Source organism: Schistocerca piceifrons, chromosome X (genome assembly GCF_021461385.2).
Source record: "Schistocerca piceifrons isolate TAMUIC-IGC-003096 chromosome X, iqSchPice1.1, whole genome shotgun sequence".
In the NCBI taxonomy this organism is placed as follows: Eukaryota; Metazoa; Arthropoda; class Insecta; order Orthoptera; family Acrididae; genus Schistocerca; species Schistocerca piceifrons.
Window position 1 is genome coordinate 30,020,157 of NC_060149.1, and position 12,049 is coordinate 30,032,205.

Below are 12,049 nucleotides of genomic sequence, written 5' to 3' on the forward strand. Positions count from 1 at the left end.
TAAATTGGAAAGAACACATATGGTTCTGGCGCTACAGTCTGGAACCGCACGACCGCTACGGTCGCAGGTTCGAATCCTGCCTCGGGCATGGATGTATGTGTTGTCCTTAGGTTAGTTAGGTTTAAGTTGTTCTAAGTTCTAGGGGACTTATGACCTCAGCAGTTGAGTCCCATAGTGCTCAGAGCCATTTGAACCATTTGAAAGAACACATAGAGGATGTTTGGGAAAGGCGTACCATAGACTGCGTTTTTCTAGAAGAACAGTTAGAAGTTGCAACAAATCTATTAAAGAGACTGCCTACACACGTTTTTTTGTAGTACTGCGGCGCATTGTGGGATCCTTACTGGACAGGATTAGCGGGGTACATCGAGAAAGTTTAAAGAAGGGAAGCACTTTTTGTATTATCGAGAAATAGGGGAGAGCATGTCACGGACATGATACAGGATTTTGGGTCTACATCACTGAAACAGAGGCGTTTGTCGTTGCGGCAGGAGCTCCTCACGAAACTTCAATCACCATCTTTCTCATCCGAATGCGAAAATATTTTGTAGCCGCCGATCTACATAGGGAGGAACGATCGTCGTAATAAAATAAGGGAAATCAGAGCTCACACTGGAAGATACAGGTGTTCATTTCTCCGCGCTGTTCGAGAGTGGAACAACAGAGAATTATTGTGAGGGTGGTTTGATGAACGCTCTGCCAGCCACCTAAGTGTGATTTGCACAGTAGCCATGTAGACGTATAAGCTGTCCTTTCTTTTATAATGCCACTTATCAATAACCGAATCGGTTATTTATGAAAGGGCCCATGTCACTTTTTTTTCAAATACGAGTTTATCTAAAATGGATTGTGCCAACATCCGCACATTGTTTACTTATGAAAGGTCTCTTCTCGCACCAATACTTTTAAAGATACAGCCATTGCAAATCTGTGTCTAGTTATGAAACGGCTCATACTAATGAAAAGAGCCCTTTCTTAAATAAAGCATGATTGGCGGCAGTGGTCTGGTAAGCAGCTGATTCAGTTCACTAGTCTATGTAGTTTACAGTTCGATTCCTGTCTCTTAGTTGTGATTGTTATTGTTCCCAGAACGAGATTTTCACTCTGCAGCGGAGTGTGCGCTGATATGAAACTTCCTGGCACATTAAAACTGTGTCCCCGACCGAGACTCGAACTCGGGACCTTTGCCTTTTGCGGGCAAGTGCTCTACCAACTGAGCTACCGAAGCACGACTCACGCCCGGTACCCACAGCCGTACTTCTGCCAGTATCTCGTCTCCTACCTTCCAAACTTTACAGAAGCTCTCCTGCGAACCATGCAGAACTAGCACTCCTGAAAGAAAGGATATAGCGGAGACATGGCTTAGCCACATCCTGGGGGATGTTTCCAGAATGAGATTTTCACTCTGCAGCGGAGTGTGCGCTGATATGAAACTTCCTGGCAGATTAAAACTGTGTGCCCGACCGAGACTCGAACTCGGGACCTTTGCCTTTCGCGGGCAAGTGCTCTACCAACTGAGCTACCGAAGCACGACTCACGCCCGGTACCCACAGCCTTACTTCTGCCAGTATCTCGTCTCCTACCTTCCAAACTTTACAGAAGCTCTCCTGCGAACCATGCAGAACTAGCACTCCTGAAAGAAAGCATATAGCGGAGATATGGCTTAGCCACAGCCTGGGGTATGTTTCCAGAATGAGATTTTCACTCTGCAGCGGAGTGTGCGCTGATATGAAACTTCCTGGCAAATTAAAACTGTGTGCCCGACCGAGACTCGAACTCAGGACCTTTGCCTTTTGCGGGCAAGTGCTCTACCAACTGAGCTACCGAAGCACGCCCGCTACTCACATCTTTACTTCTGCCAGTACCTCGTCTCATACCTTCCAAACTTTACAGAAGCTCTCCTGCGTACCTTGCAGAACTAGCACTCCTGAAAGAAAGGATATTGCGGAGACATGGCTTAGCCACAGCCTGGGGGATGTTTCCAGAATGAGATTTTCACTCTGCAGGTAGAGCACTTGCCCGCGAAAGGCAAAGGTCCCGAGGTCGAGTCTCGGTCGGGCACACAGTTTTAATCAGCCAGGGAGTTTCATTGTTATTGTTGTAGGTTAGTTTCAAGTGATATCTTTAACCTAAAATTAATTTAAGTGTTGTTAAGAAGATTTCGTGTGTTCCTAAAAATTTCAGAGACTGATAATGACATCGTGGAAGGTAATCAACGTAAAAGAGGAGATGGCAAGATCGAGAACTACAAATTAAATCGTATAAAAAAAGCAAGAATCCGTGGTGACGAGCAGCCGTCAGTTTATCCATTTTGTATCGATAACAGCAGTGCTGACACAGCATCTTTTTACTTGTACCACCAAGGGGTTGCCGGAAAGGGCAGCAGTCAAGTTTGCTCTTTTATGATGAAGTATATCAATGATAATATACCAGAAAATGTTGATGAACTGTACCTGTACTGTGATAACTGTACAGGTTAAAACAAAAATTACGCCATGATTGGGTTACTACTTTCTCTTATAGACAGTGGAAGATTCAAGAAGATTGTGTACAGACTGCCCATAAAGGTTTATTTGCCCTGTGACAGAGTCTTTGGCCTTATCAAAAGAAAATTAAGGAAATTTGACCGATATTACACAATAAAGGAAGTATTTGAAATGATATTAACGTGTACAGTACAGGGAAAGTTTAGTGTTTATTTGATAGAAACAGAAAATATTTTGGATTTTCATAAATGGTGGCCTCAGGTCTTTAAAAAATGTACTGTTTCAGAAGAAACCAAATCTGAAAAGAAGGGAAAAAGACAATATTTTACTGCTTCTAACTACCATGAATTCTCGTTCCAGCAATCAAATAAAGGAAAAGTAACAGCATCAGTTTTCTTTAGTGGAATCCTCTACAACTAGCTATCCCGACACAATCATGGATTTTTCTACCCATACACAAGGGATACACTGAAAGAATACCTATTCCTAAAAGGATATAAAGAAGCTTGTTCAGTTCGTCCCTGAGGACCATAGTTTCTTTTAGTACGAGGTGATTCAGTGGCCTACAGTTGGAAAAGAACTGTGAAATTTAATGATATGAGACTTTAATGGTACCTTGTGTTTGTTAAAAACCCATTCTCATGTATCTGTTATAGCCAATCTCAGTTGTGTACACAACGTTTAATGTAAAATAAATAGCCTTCATAAAGTCTCAATCCATCACGGCAGTTTCTTTTTACTTTTGTCTCTCTGAATGTGCTTTTGTCAGCCCTTTGTTTATGAAAGGACTCTTGTCTGACAACTTTGACAGGCACTATCATGCAACATAAACAACATAATTGTTTTTAATCATCGTTGTTATTAGCGACTAGTAGAATCAAAATAACTAGAATTAAAAAAATTGTCCTATTTAGGAATATTAGTAAAATAAACAGTTTTTTTAAATTTCCCAACAGTATACTTTTGGTGACAAGAGCCCTTTCATACATAACCGATTCAACTACGAGAGGGCATATTATCCCAGCCGTCACAGTTTTGCTCGGCACATACCTGTGTGAGGTGCAACGTACAATACTACTGAATTCTGACCAGTAATCCACTTTGAGTTTCGGAGATGAATGTATCATGTTCACTGCTCACATACTCTGAATCACATACTCTGAAATCTGTTTCTGGTCGCTAGGACAAAACGGAAGTATGTTCGTACCTTTATAAACATTCCTGACGCCCACAGCCAGTCAAACTATAAAGAGTTATTGTCTCTGATTCCCTGCTCTGTGTTAAGGACGTTGAACTTTCGGTTCTTTGTGTAAGTTTTCAATTTTCTAACTGCTCATAGCAATTTTCGAAAAATGCATTTAGAACGGCATCACACGATTCCTTCTCTCTACAATTCTCCCTTGTAACTTCTAGTGGTAAGTCAGAATATCCCCCTATTAATATAAACTGGTCACCTATTCTTCGCGCGATCGTGTCCAAGTTTCCCGTGAAGTGTTCTCCCACTAAGGTCCCCTTGCCAGGTGTCTGTAAAACCACCCGTGTGCCATGTTTAATCCCTATTATGACGTATTTTCAACCAGATTCTTTCTCTTCCGGAATCTGTACTACCCTTATTAGAAGTTTCCGTGTCACACGGTAAACACAAATACTCCAATAACAGAACACAAAGGAATATATGAATGACAGTGTAACAGTTGCGGCAAAACAGGAATAACTTTCCATACACATTAGAAAGAACACACTAATGCTTTTAGATTTAACCAAAAATCCACAATAGCTAACCACATGTACCTTAATAGACAGAGACTAAGTGATATCCACAACAGCCTAACTATACTCCAAACAGAACACTCTGGTAAGCGACTTATCTGCTAGAACAATTAGAGATAATGTTATACAAAGAAAAATATTCAGAATACATGATGATTGAAGAAATGGAGTTTAGTAGCCACAGTTTTTTCAGTAATTCTCTAAGTTTATTTTTTCCTTAAGAAACAAATATTTTATATTGCAGCCATTTAATGACATGCAGCCATATTTGACATATTCACAAATATTTCTTTTATAAATGATATCTCTGTATAATTAATAATGTGGTAGCTTTGTATCTTCTTTACAAAAATAACACCTGCGTATTTGTACAAATGTAGCATCTTTACATGTGAAATTCTTTGAGATGTTTTGACTTGTGTTTACAAATGTGCTGTAGAATGGGAAGTATATATACGTACATGGACATGTTTGTTCACACTGTATTTCAAGCTCGTGGATCGACTACTGGAAACAGTAAGTTTTTTTGTCTTAGTTTTTTAAACTTGCATTCACAATGTGTCACTTTGTAATACGTCATTGTAATATTGCCAGGGCCAGAATTCACCTAAATCGAAAAAAAACTGATGTAGACTGTCAGCGAACCTGGAAATGAGCTCCCAGGGCTTGAAAAGCATCGTGTGCCTGAAGGCGGTTTTTCTTTATTTTTCGAAAGTAATATAGTCACAGATAAAACACTGCCAGCTATGGATAAAATTAAGTTCCCCTGTTGTTTACGGCTAGATACGCCTTCACCAGGGACGTCCATGCTACCTTTATGACACACTTTGAAATTAGAGTGTAAGATTTCATTGCTAATCCCTTCTGGTTTCATTCAGCTTTCGTGTCCTGCCCCAGTACTGTATACTGTAGTTACCACTTATAACTGAAACTGGGATCTTTCTATGGAGTCTCCTGTTGTTTACTAACACCATATAAACTTTTTATATGTCGGATTTGCACTGTCGGATAATCAGTCAGTAAGCAGTTTAACAGTCATTTGGGGACGTTACTGTTACATTTCTTCCCACGCACGTTTCGCGACTTGAACAGGAAATGGAAGGGGGAAGAGGGTATGAAATTGTACACGCAATACCTTACACTGCACATCTTGAACTGGCTTACGTAGTACAGATGCAGCTGCCGAAGTAAGAATAAGAGGGAAAGATCGCTGAATTGATGTTTGAACTGATTTGTAATGTTCCCTTCGTGTGCATTGTACATGACTTTTGGGGCATAAATGAGCTGTGAAGTGGTTATAGCAGTAGTACCGTACTGTGCCATAGGAACTGTTATTATATATGTCTCATGATTGCGGTTTAGTTCCTTTAATGCGTGGTACATTTTAAACAGATGGCGCGACTGTTAATGCGTGAGGTTCTATTGTGACGTAATAAACACTTGCCGTTGATGACTCTTAGGCGAGAGGGGATGATAAGCCGAGGGAATCACAGTAAGTATGTTCACAGGATTAGAAACCTGCTGACCTTAAAGCGAAATATGTGCAGTGCACCGCGCACGTGATCGCTAATTGCTGGGCCTGCATAAACGCGCTCATGAGCGCCACATTTGTTGCCGTAACGGGTAATAACTGTCGCTGTAGTTAAAGCAAGTCGTAAGCTCGTGCGGAAGTTGTTAGGGTTAATTTTAGGAGAAGGCTTTGAGTACAGTTTCGCATGTTACGTTATCTCTTCCACCGTTCTCGGAGGCATAATTTTTTTCAGTCGATAGAAGGAAGGCTGAAATCACGGTCAGTTATAACTGTGTGATCATGATACCTACTGGCGGATACATCAAGATTTTCTGTGAAAGAACCTGCTACTTCTATTCTTATGCTGCGTGGACGATGAAAGAGCACAGTAATTTGTTCCAGCGCGTGGTAGCACATTACGCGAGCTGTTTCACAGTGTGTATCGGCGAGGACCTCACTTGCGTGTTACCAGCTCACGTGAGGTGACAAAACACTAGCATTCACTTTCCTTGGCGTATTTCATATGAGGAATCACAAGTTTTTTTATTTTTTTAAATTTTTTTTACATCATTGACTGAAATGAAGCTCTTAAACTGAAAGTAGACTGTCACCTGAACCCAGCGCAAATATGCACTAGTCCAATTTGCAGTAAGATGATTAGCCTAGTTATTAAGGGGTGACGGTCATGAAATTGACCGAAAACATCAATTTTTAATTTATTTTTTATTTATTAGCAGATATCATTCACAATATATTCCCGAAGTTTCAATGATGAAATCGCATCCTAAGTGCCTGAAAAACAATTAAATGTGTGACCCGACCTTTCTGCCACGCCCACTTTTTGAAGCAACAGTTCAATACTGGGTTCGTGAACAGCTATTCCGTGGATTACAGTCACAAGGAGAGGCTTCCAATTGTATCATGGATATTATCAAGTCCACTTACAGGTTTCTGGCCGATCCCGAACTTGTAAAAAAGTGTGTTCGTTGCAAAACCGAGAATCCAAATGAGTCTCTGAATTTACTCATGTGGAAACGATGCCCTAAAACAACTTTTTCATCTGCTACAGATGTCAGAATTGCAACTTAAGATGCAGCTGGATGAAGGTATTAGATGTAATGGGCTTTAGGATAGGAAACGTCTTGAGACGTCTTGAGAAAAATAGATTTATAGCGCCTCTCTGCAGCTGAAAAGTCACTTGAAGACCTCGTAAAGGAAAGAAGGCAGAAAACAAAACAGAGAAAAGAAACCTTGAAGGAAAAGAGGATCCTGAGTACAAATCCAGGACTTCCTGAAGAGGTGACGTAAGAAAAAAAAACGTTAGGTTGAACATTAAACTGTAATTCCTGAAATTATGTGTTTCGAAGTTTATGTATCTTTTTCTCACAAACCACGAAGGCTAGAATTATGAATTTTTGTACACTGTTTATAGAAACGCAGTAGGTGTTGTCTCAAGAGTTAATTTTGGAAATCTGTGTGTAAGATTAGATATGGGGTAAAGTGCCTCGAATTTTGTATTACGCTTATAGAATTGTAATTAAAAATTATTAAATTCTCCTATTCGATGTATTAAAATAAACCTCATGAGAGAAGCGTATTATTTGCGACGAGATTTAGTAGAAATCTCTTGAATAGTTTCTGAGAAAGTGGACATATACTATTTTTTGAAAATAAAGTTTTTAAATTCCACAAAAAAGTTAAATATATATAATCCAAGGGACTTAGCAGTAAATGTATTAATATCATGTAAGGCATGGTACAAAATTTCGCAGCCGTATCTTCAAACTTGTGGATTTGGTGCATCTTTTAAATAGCATGCGATTTTCATGAACATGCCCCTTTAAGGTTACTGCAAAAGGCTTATTTTATAATTCTCGAATTTTCCACTCCATTTTTCAACCTAAGATAGGTTTCAAGCACTCGAACAACAACTAACTGACTGCTTCAGACGAGTAGCTCTTCGTTTATCATAAGATAAATTTTCGCGTAGTAAAATTTTGTTCTGGTGTAACATAACACGATTGGCTGTAAAACGAAATTGTACATTTCTTTTCATACCATCCACTTTAGATATAATTTCTGTACCAGTTCTCATTGTGTGATTTAAGTTTTCACGTTTGGTTTCCTTTTTAGAAATTATGAATAACATTGCTAACATTCACTGAAACTCAGAACCACATATTATTCGCAGTAAATAACAGCTTCTGTGGGAATATCTTACACAAACTAAAACCATCCTGACCACGATATACTGTTCTACTTACTTTTTTGCACCTTTTTCTAAAAGGCTTTACAAGCAGTTGAGGTATATCAGCCGAAAGAAATGGTCAAAATATGTCGATTCAGATAATTAGTATCAACTAAAATACGAAGTTGTAACTACCATCAGTTAATTGAAACATAGATAACACTCAAAATAATTTGCCTCGACAAAATTCAATTTTTGATTTGTACTCTCATAATCAAACTCAATCGTTTGACACACATAACGACAACACTTGGCTTATTTTGAAATATTTGTCTTGATTTTCGTTTTTGTGTGTTATGGCGTTTAATCCAATTAAATCAGACGATACTGAGCGAATTGTGTTAGGAAACGAGAAACTGAAAGTAGTGGATGAGTTTTGTCGTTTAGGCAGTAAAATAAGTGACGTGGCTGAAGTACAGAGGATATAAAATGCAAACTGGCAAAAACAAGAAAACCATTTCTGAAGAAGAGGAATTTGTTAACATGTAGTATTAATTTAAATGTTAGAAATTTATTTCTGAATGTTTTTGTTGGAAAGTAGCCTTTTACGTAAGTGGAACATGGACTATAAGCGGTTCAGACAAGAAGAGAAATGAAACTTTTGAATTGCGGAGTTGCTGAAGAGAAGATGTGTACATCGCGTAACGAGTTGGGATGTACTGAAGCGAATTGGGGAGAAAAGAAATTTATGGCGGTAATTAACAAAAAGAAGAGATCGGTTGATAGGGGACATTCTGGGTCATCACGAAATTGTCAGTTTGATGCTGCATGGAAATGCGTGGGATAATATATGTAGAGAGAGACCAAGGTTGAATACAGTAAGCATGTGCAAAAGGATGTAGGTTGCGAGTGTTATGCAGAAATGAAGATGCATGCACAGAATACATTAGCATAAAGAGCTGTATCAAACCAATCTTCGGAATGAAGAACATGACAAAACAGTAATGTCTTCAGCCCTATTTTCCTTTTGTCAGCCTGGTTCAATTGCCGTGCAAACAGAACCAGTAGTCTGCGAAGGCCCGTGCTTTTTTATTATTATGCACAATATATTGCATGAAGTTGATCTTCAGCGTGACCCAAAATTGTGTAAAGAATAATATGAGTTAAAAGAGATATTTTAAATAAGACCAATGACTTGGATTATGTCTTAACAATGACGTCACAATCCACAAACCGCCTGAGGTGAAGGTGGGCTGCGCTTTGGATAACAGCGACTTGCTGCATGTTATATTTTCGTTTTGAATAATCTCAGCTCTGATGACAGCCATTTCATATGAATGTATCACAGGAGTTATGGATTTGTGTATGAACGAATGGTGGCTCCATTAAATGCACACACACAGATGAATCTCAGACTGCTCAATGACCGTATTCTAAGAGGAGAAACGGCACATACATTTCGTCATAGAACTGGAATAGTCCCCTTTTGAAAAATTGTACAAGACTGTGCTTAAACTGACACACAATATTTTTAGCGCAACGCAATCTGACTTTCAAAAATCCCTACAAAAAAATGGCCCTGACTAACATTAACATATGCGTATCACAAATCGCTTACCTCACAAAAATCTTGGTTACTCGAACTACTGCAATACAGCGAGCGCCACTACTGCCAGCTAAATAAAAGATTCAAACTACGGAAGGCACTAACTGATGATAGGCGTAGTTAGCAAATGAAAGATTTTGATAGAGAACAAACAATGTATTTACCTCAATAGTGTTCAAAAGTCATAATGTATATAGCAGTTCATGACATCCAGTCTTACAAATTTCAAAACTCCGCCATTTATCTCCCCACATCAGCCACTGCTGGCGGCTCACCTCCAACTGCGCAACGCTACACGCTGTTAACATCCAGCTGCCCAACGCTACAATGGCGAGTATTACAACAATGCCAACCAGCCACAGACTGCACACAGCGCAGCCAGTGATTTTCATACAGAGCGCTACGTGGCGTTACCAGTGAGAAAACCTAAACAGCCTACTTACAAACTGAAGAGGAGAAGTAATCATCTGTGGTTAGACAACAACAAGGAGAAGAATATTTATCAGAAAGAATGGAGTTTCATGTTTAAAGACCTATATATACCGCTGGATATTGAAATGTGCGTATGGCATTTTTGGCCGGGAGCCCCCTTTTGGGAAGTTTGGTTCCCTGATGCAAGTATTTTTATTTGACGCCACTTTGACGCCTTCCCAGTAGATGGTGATGAACCAGTCCCGAACGAAGAAAAGCCACGATCCGTCCGGAAATCGAATATGGGACCCTGTGATGGACAACCAGCTTTGCTAACCACATAAACACTAGACATTAAAATTGCAATACCCAAAACGATTATTCCCCTAGATCGGCTTCCACCAATCTTTCCAGCATTCTCTGTATAATTTATAAACTACAATAATGACTTATTGACGTGATGGTGGAGTACTATTGTGCTGGCGTAATCTGTCGACAGCACACCAGTCGGCAAAGGTGTAGCAAGAAAATCGATAGTAGGCTCTGAATCAAGCACACCCAACAGGAGAGAGGCCAAATACAGACTCGCAAGCAACATTCCGCCAACGCTCTCTCGCCCGCAAGAATTTAGATCCACGCCGGCGACCGGAGGTTGTCAGGCTCAGTCTCAGTCTGTCAGTCTGAGTATCAGTTACTAGGTCACCAGTCTCAGTCACTAGCGCAGTCGCCCAGTCACTGGTACACCAACTCGCGCTCCAGTTTGGCGTGTGTCATTCATCACACAGTAGGACTTGTACTTGACCAACAGTGAGGCTAATGTGGACTATTATGGAAGAGCTTGTACCACAATACATGGACTCTCTTAAAGGTAAGTAGCTTCCTGTTCATACAAATAAAGAACCCTGTTAATACATGTCTGCAGTTGTGTTATAGAAAGGGGATACTGACCACCAAACAACAAGACTCTACAACTATTGACATCTGACAACGCCCTCCTTCTATGTAACTAGAATTATTTCATTCTTCTTTAAGTCTGCTGGTGCTTTGCCTGTCTCATATATCCTGCATACCAGGCAGAATGATTTTGGTATGACTGGCTCTCGCAAGGATCTCAATAATTCTGTGGGAATGTCGCCTACGCCGAGGACTTTGTTTTGACTTTGACCATTCAGTGCTCTACAAATTCTTCTGGTGGTATCACTTGTACCATCTCATCTCTGTCTACTTGCTCTTCGCCTTGAATAAAATTGTTGTTTCCCTTGTATTACCGCCGGCCGCGGTGGCCGAGCGGTTCTAGGCGCTTCAGTCCGGAACCGCGCGACCGCTACGGTCGCAGGTTCGAATCCTGCCTCGGGCATGGATGTGTGTGATGTCCTTAGGTTAGTTAGGTTTAAGTAGTTCTAAGTTCTAGGGGACTGATGACCTCAGATGTTAAGTCCCATAGTGCTCAGAGCCATTTGAACCATTTGAACCTTGTATTACCAGTCTGTATATTCCTTCCACCTTTCAACGTTCTCTACTTTGCTTACTGCTGACTTACCATCTGAACTCTTAACATCCTTTCGGGTACTATTCCATTTTCCAAAAGACTCTTTCATTTACACATAGGTCGTATCTGCCTTCTCCATAGCCATGCATGTTTCTACAGTTTTGCTTTTCACCTCCAGTTATCCCTGCTATATCATCTTGTACGTGTTGTCAGTTTCATGTGGTTTCTATTCCATTTTCACAGTTTAATTTGCTGAATATTATATTTTATTTTCTCGTCAATTAAAGTCAATACCTTGTGTGTTAGCTCACAGTAAGATCCGTACCTAAAGACTGGAAAATTGCTCAAGTCAGACCAATACCTAAAAAGAGGAGTAGGAGTAATCCGCCGAATTACAGGCCTATATCACTAACGTCGATTTGCAGTAGGGTTTTGGAACATATACTGTATTCGAACATTATGAAGTACTTCGAAAAAAATGATTTATTGATACATAGTCAGCACAGATTCAGAAAATATCGTTCTTGTGAAACACAACTAGGTCTTTATACTCATGAAGTCATAAGTGCTATCGACAGGGGATGTCAAA

The 12,049-nt window shown here is 40.0% G+C and overlaps 1 non-coding gene across 1 annotated transcript; it reads right to left on the reverse strand.

Moving 5' to 3' along the window:
- Nucleotides 1-1,153: 1,153 nt before the first annotated feature.
- Nucleotides 1,154-1,228, reverse strand: Trnal-caa. The gene has a single exon. It is a non-coding gene; the product is annotated as a tRNA-Leu (tRNA).
- Between the last annotated feature and the right edge of the window lie 10,821 nt (nucleotides 1,229-12,049).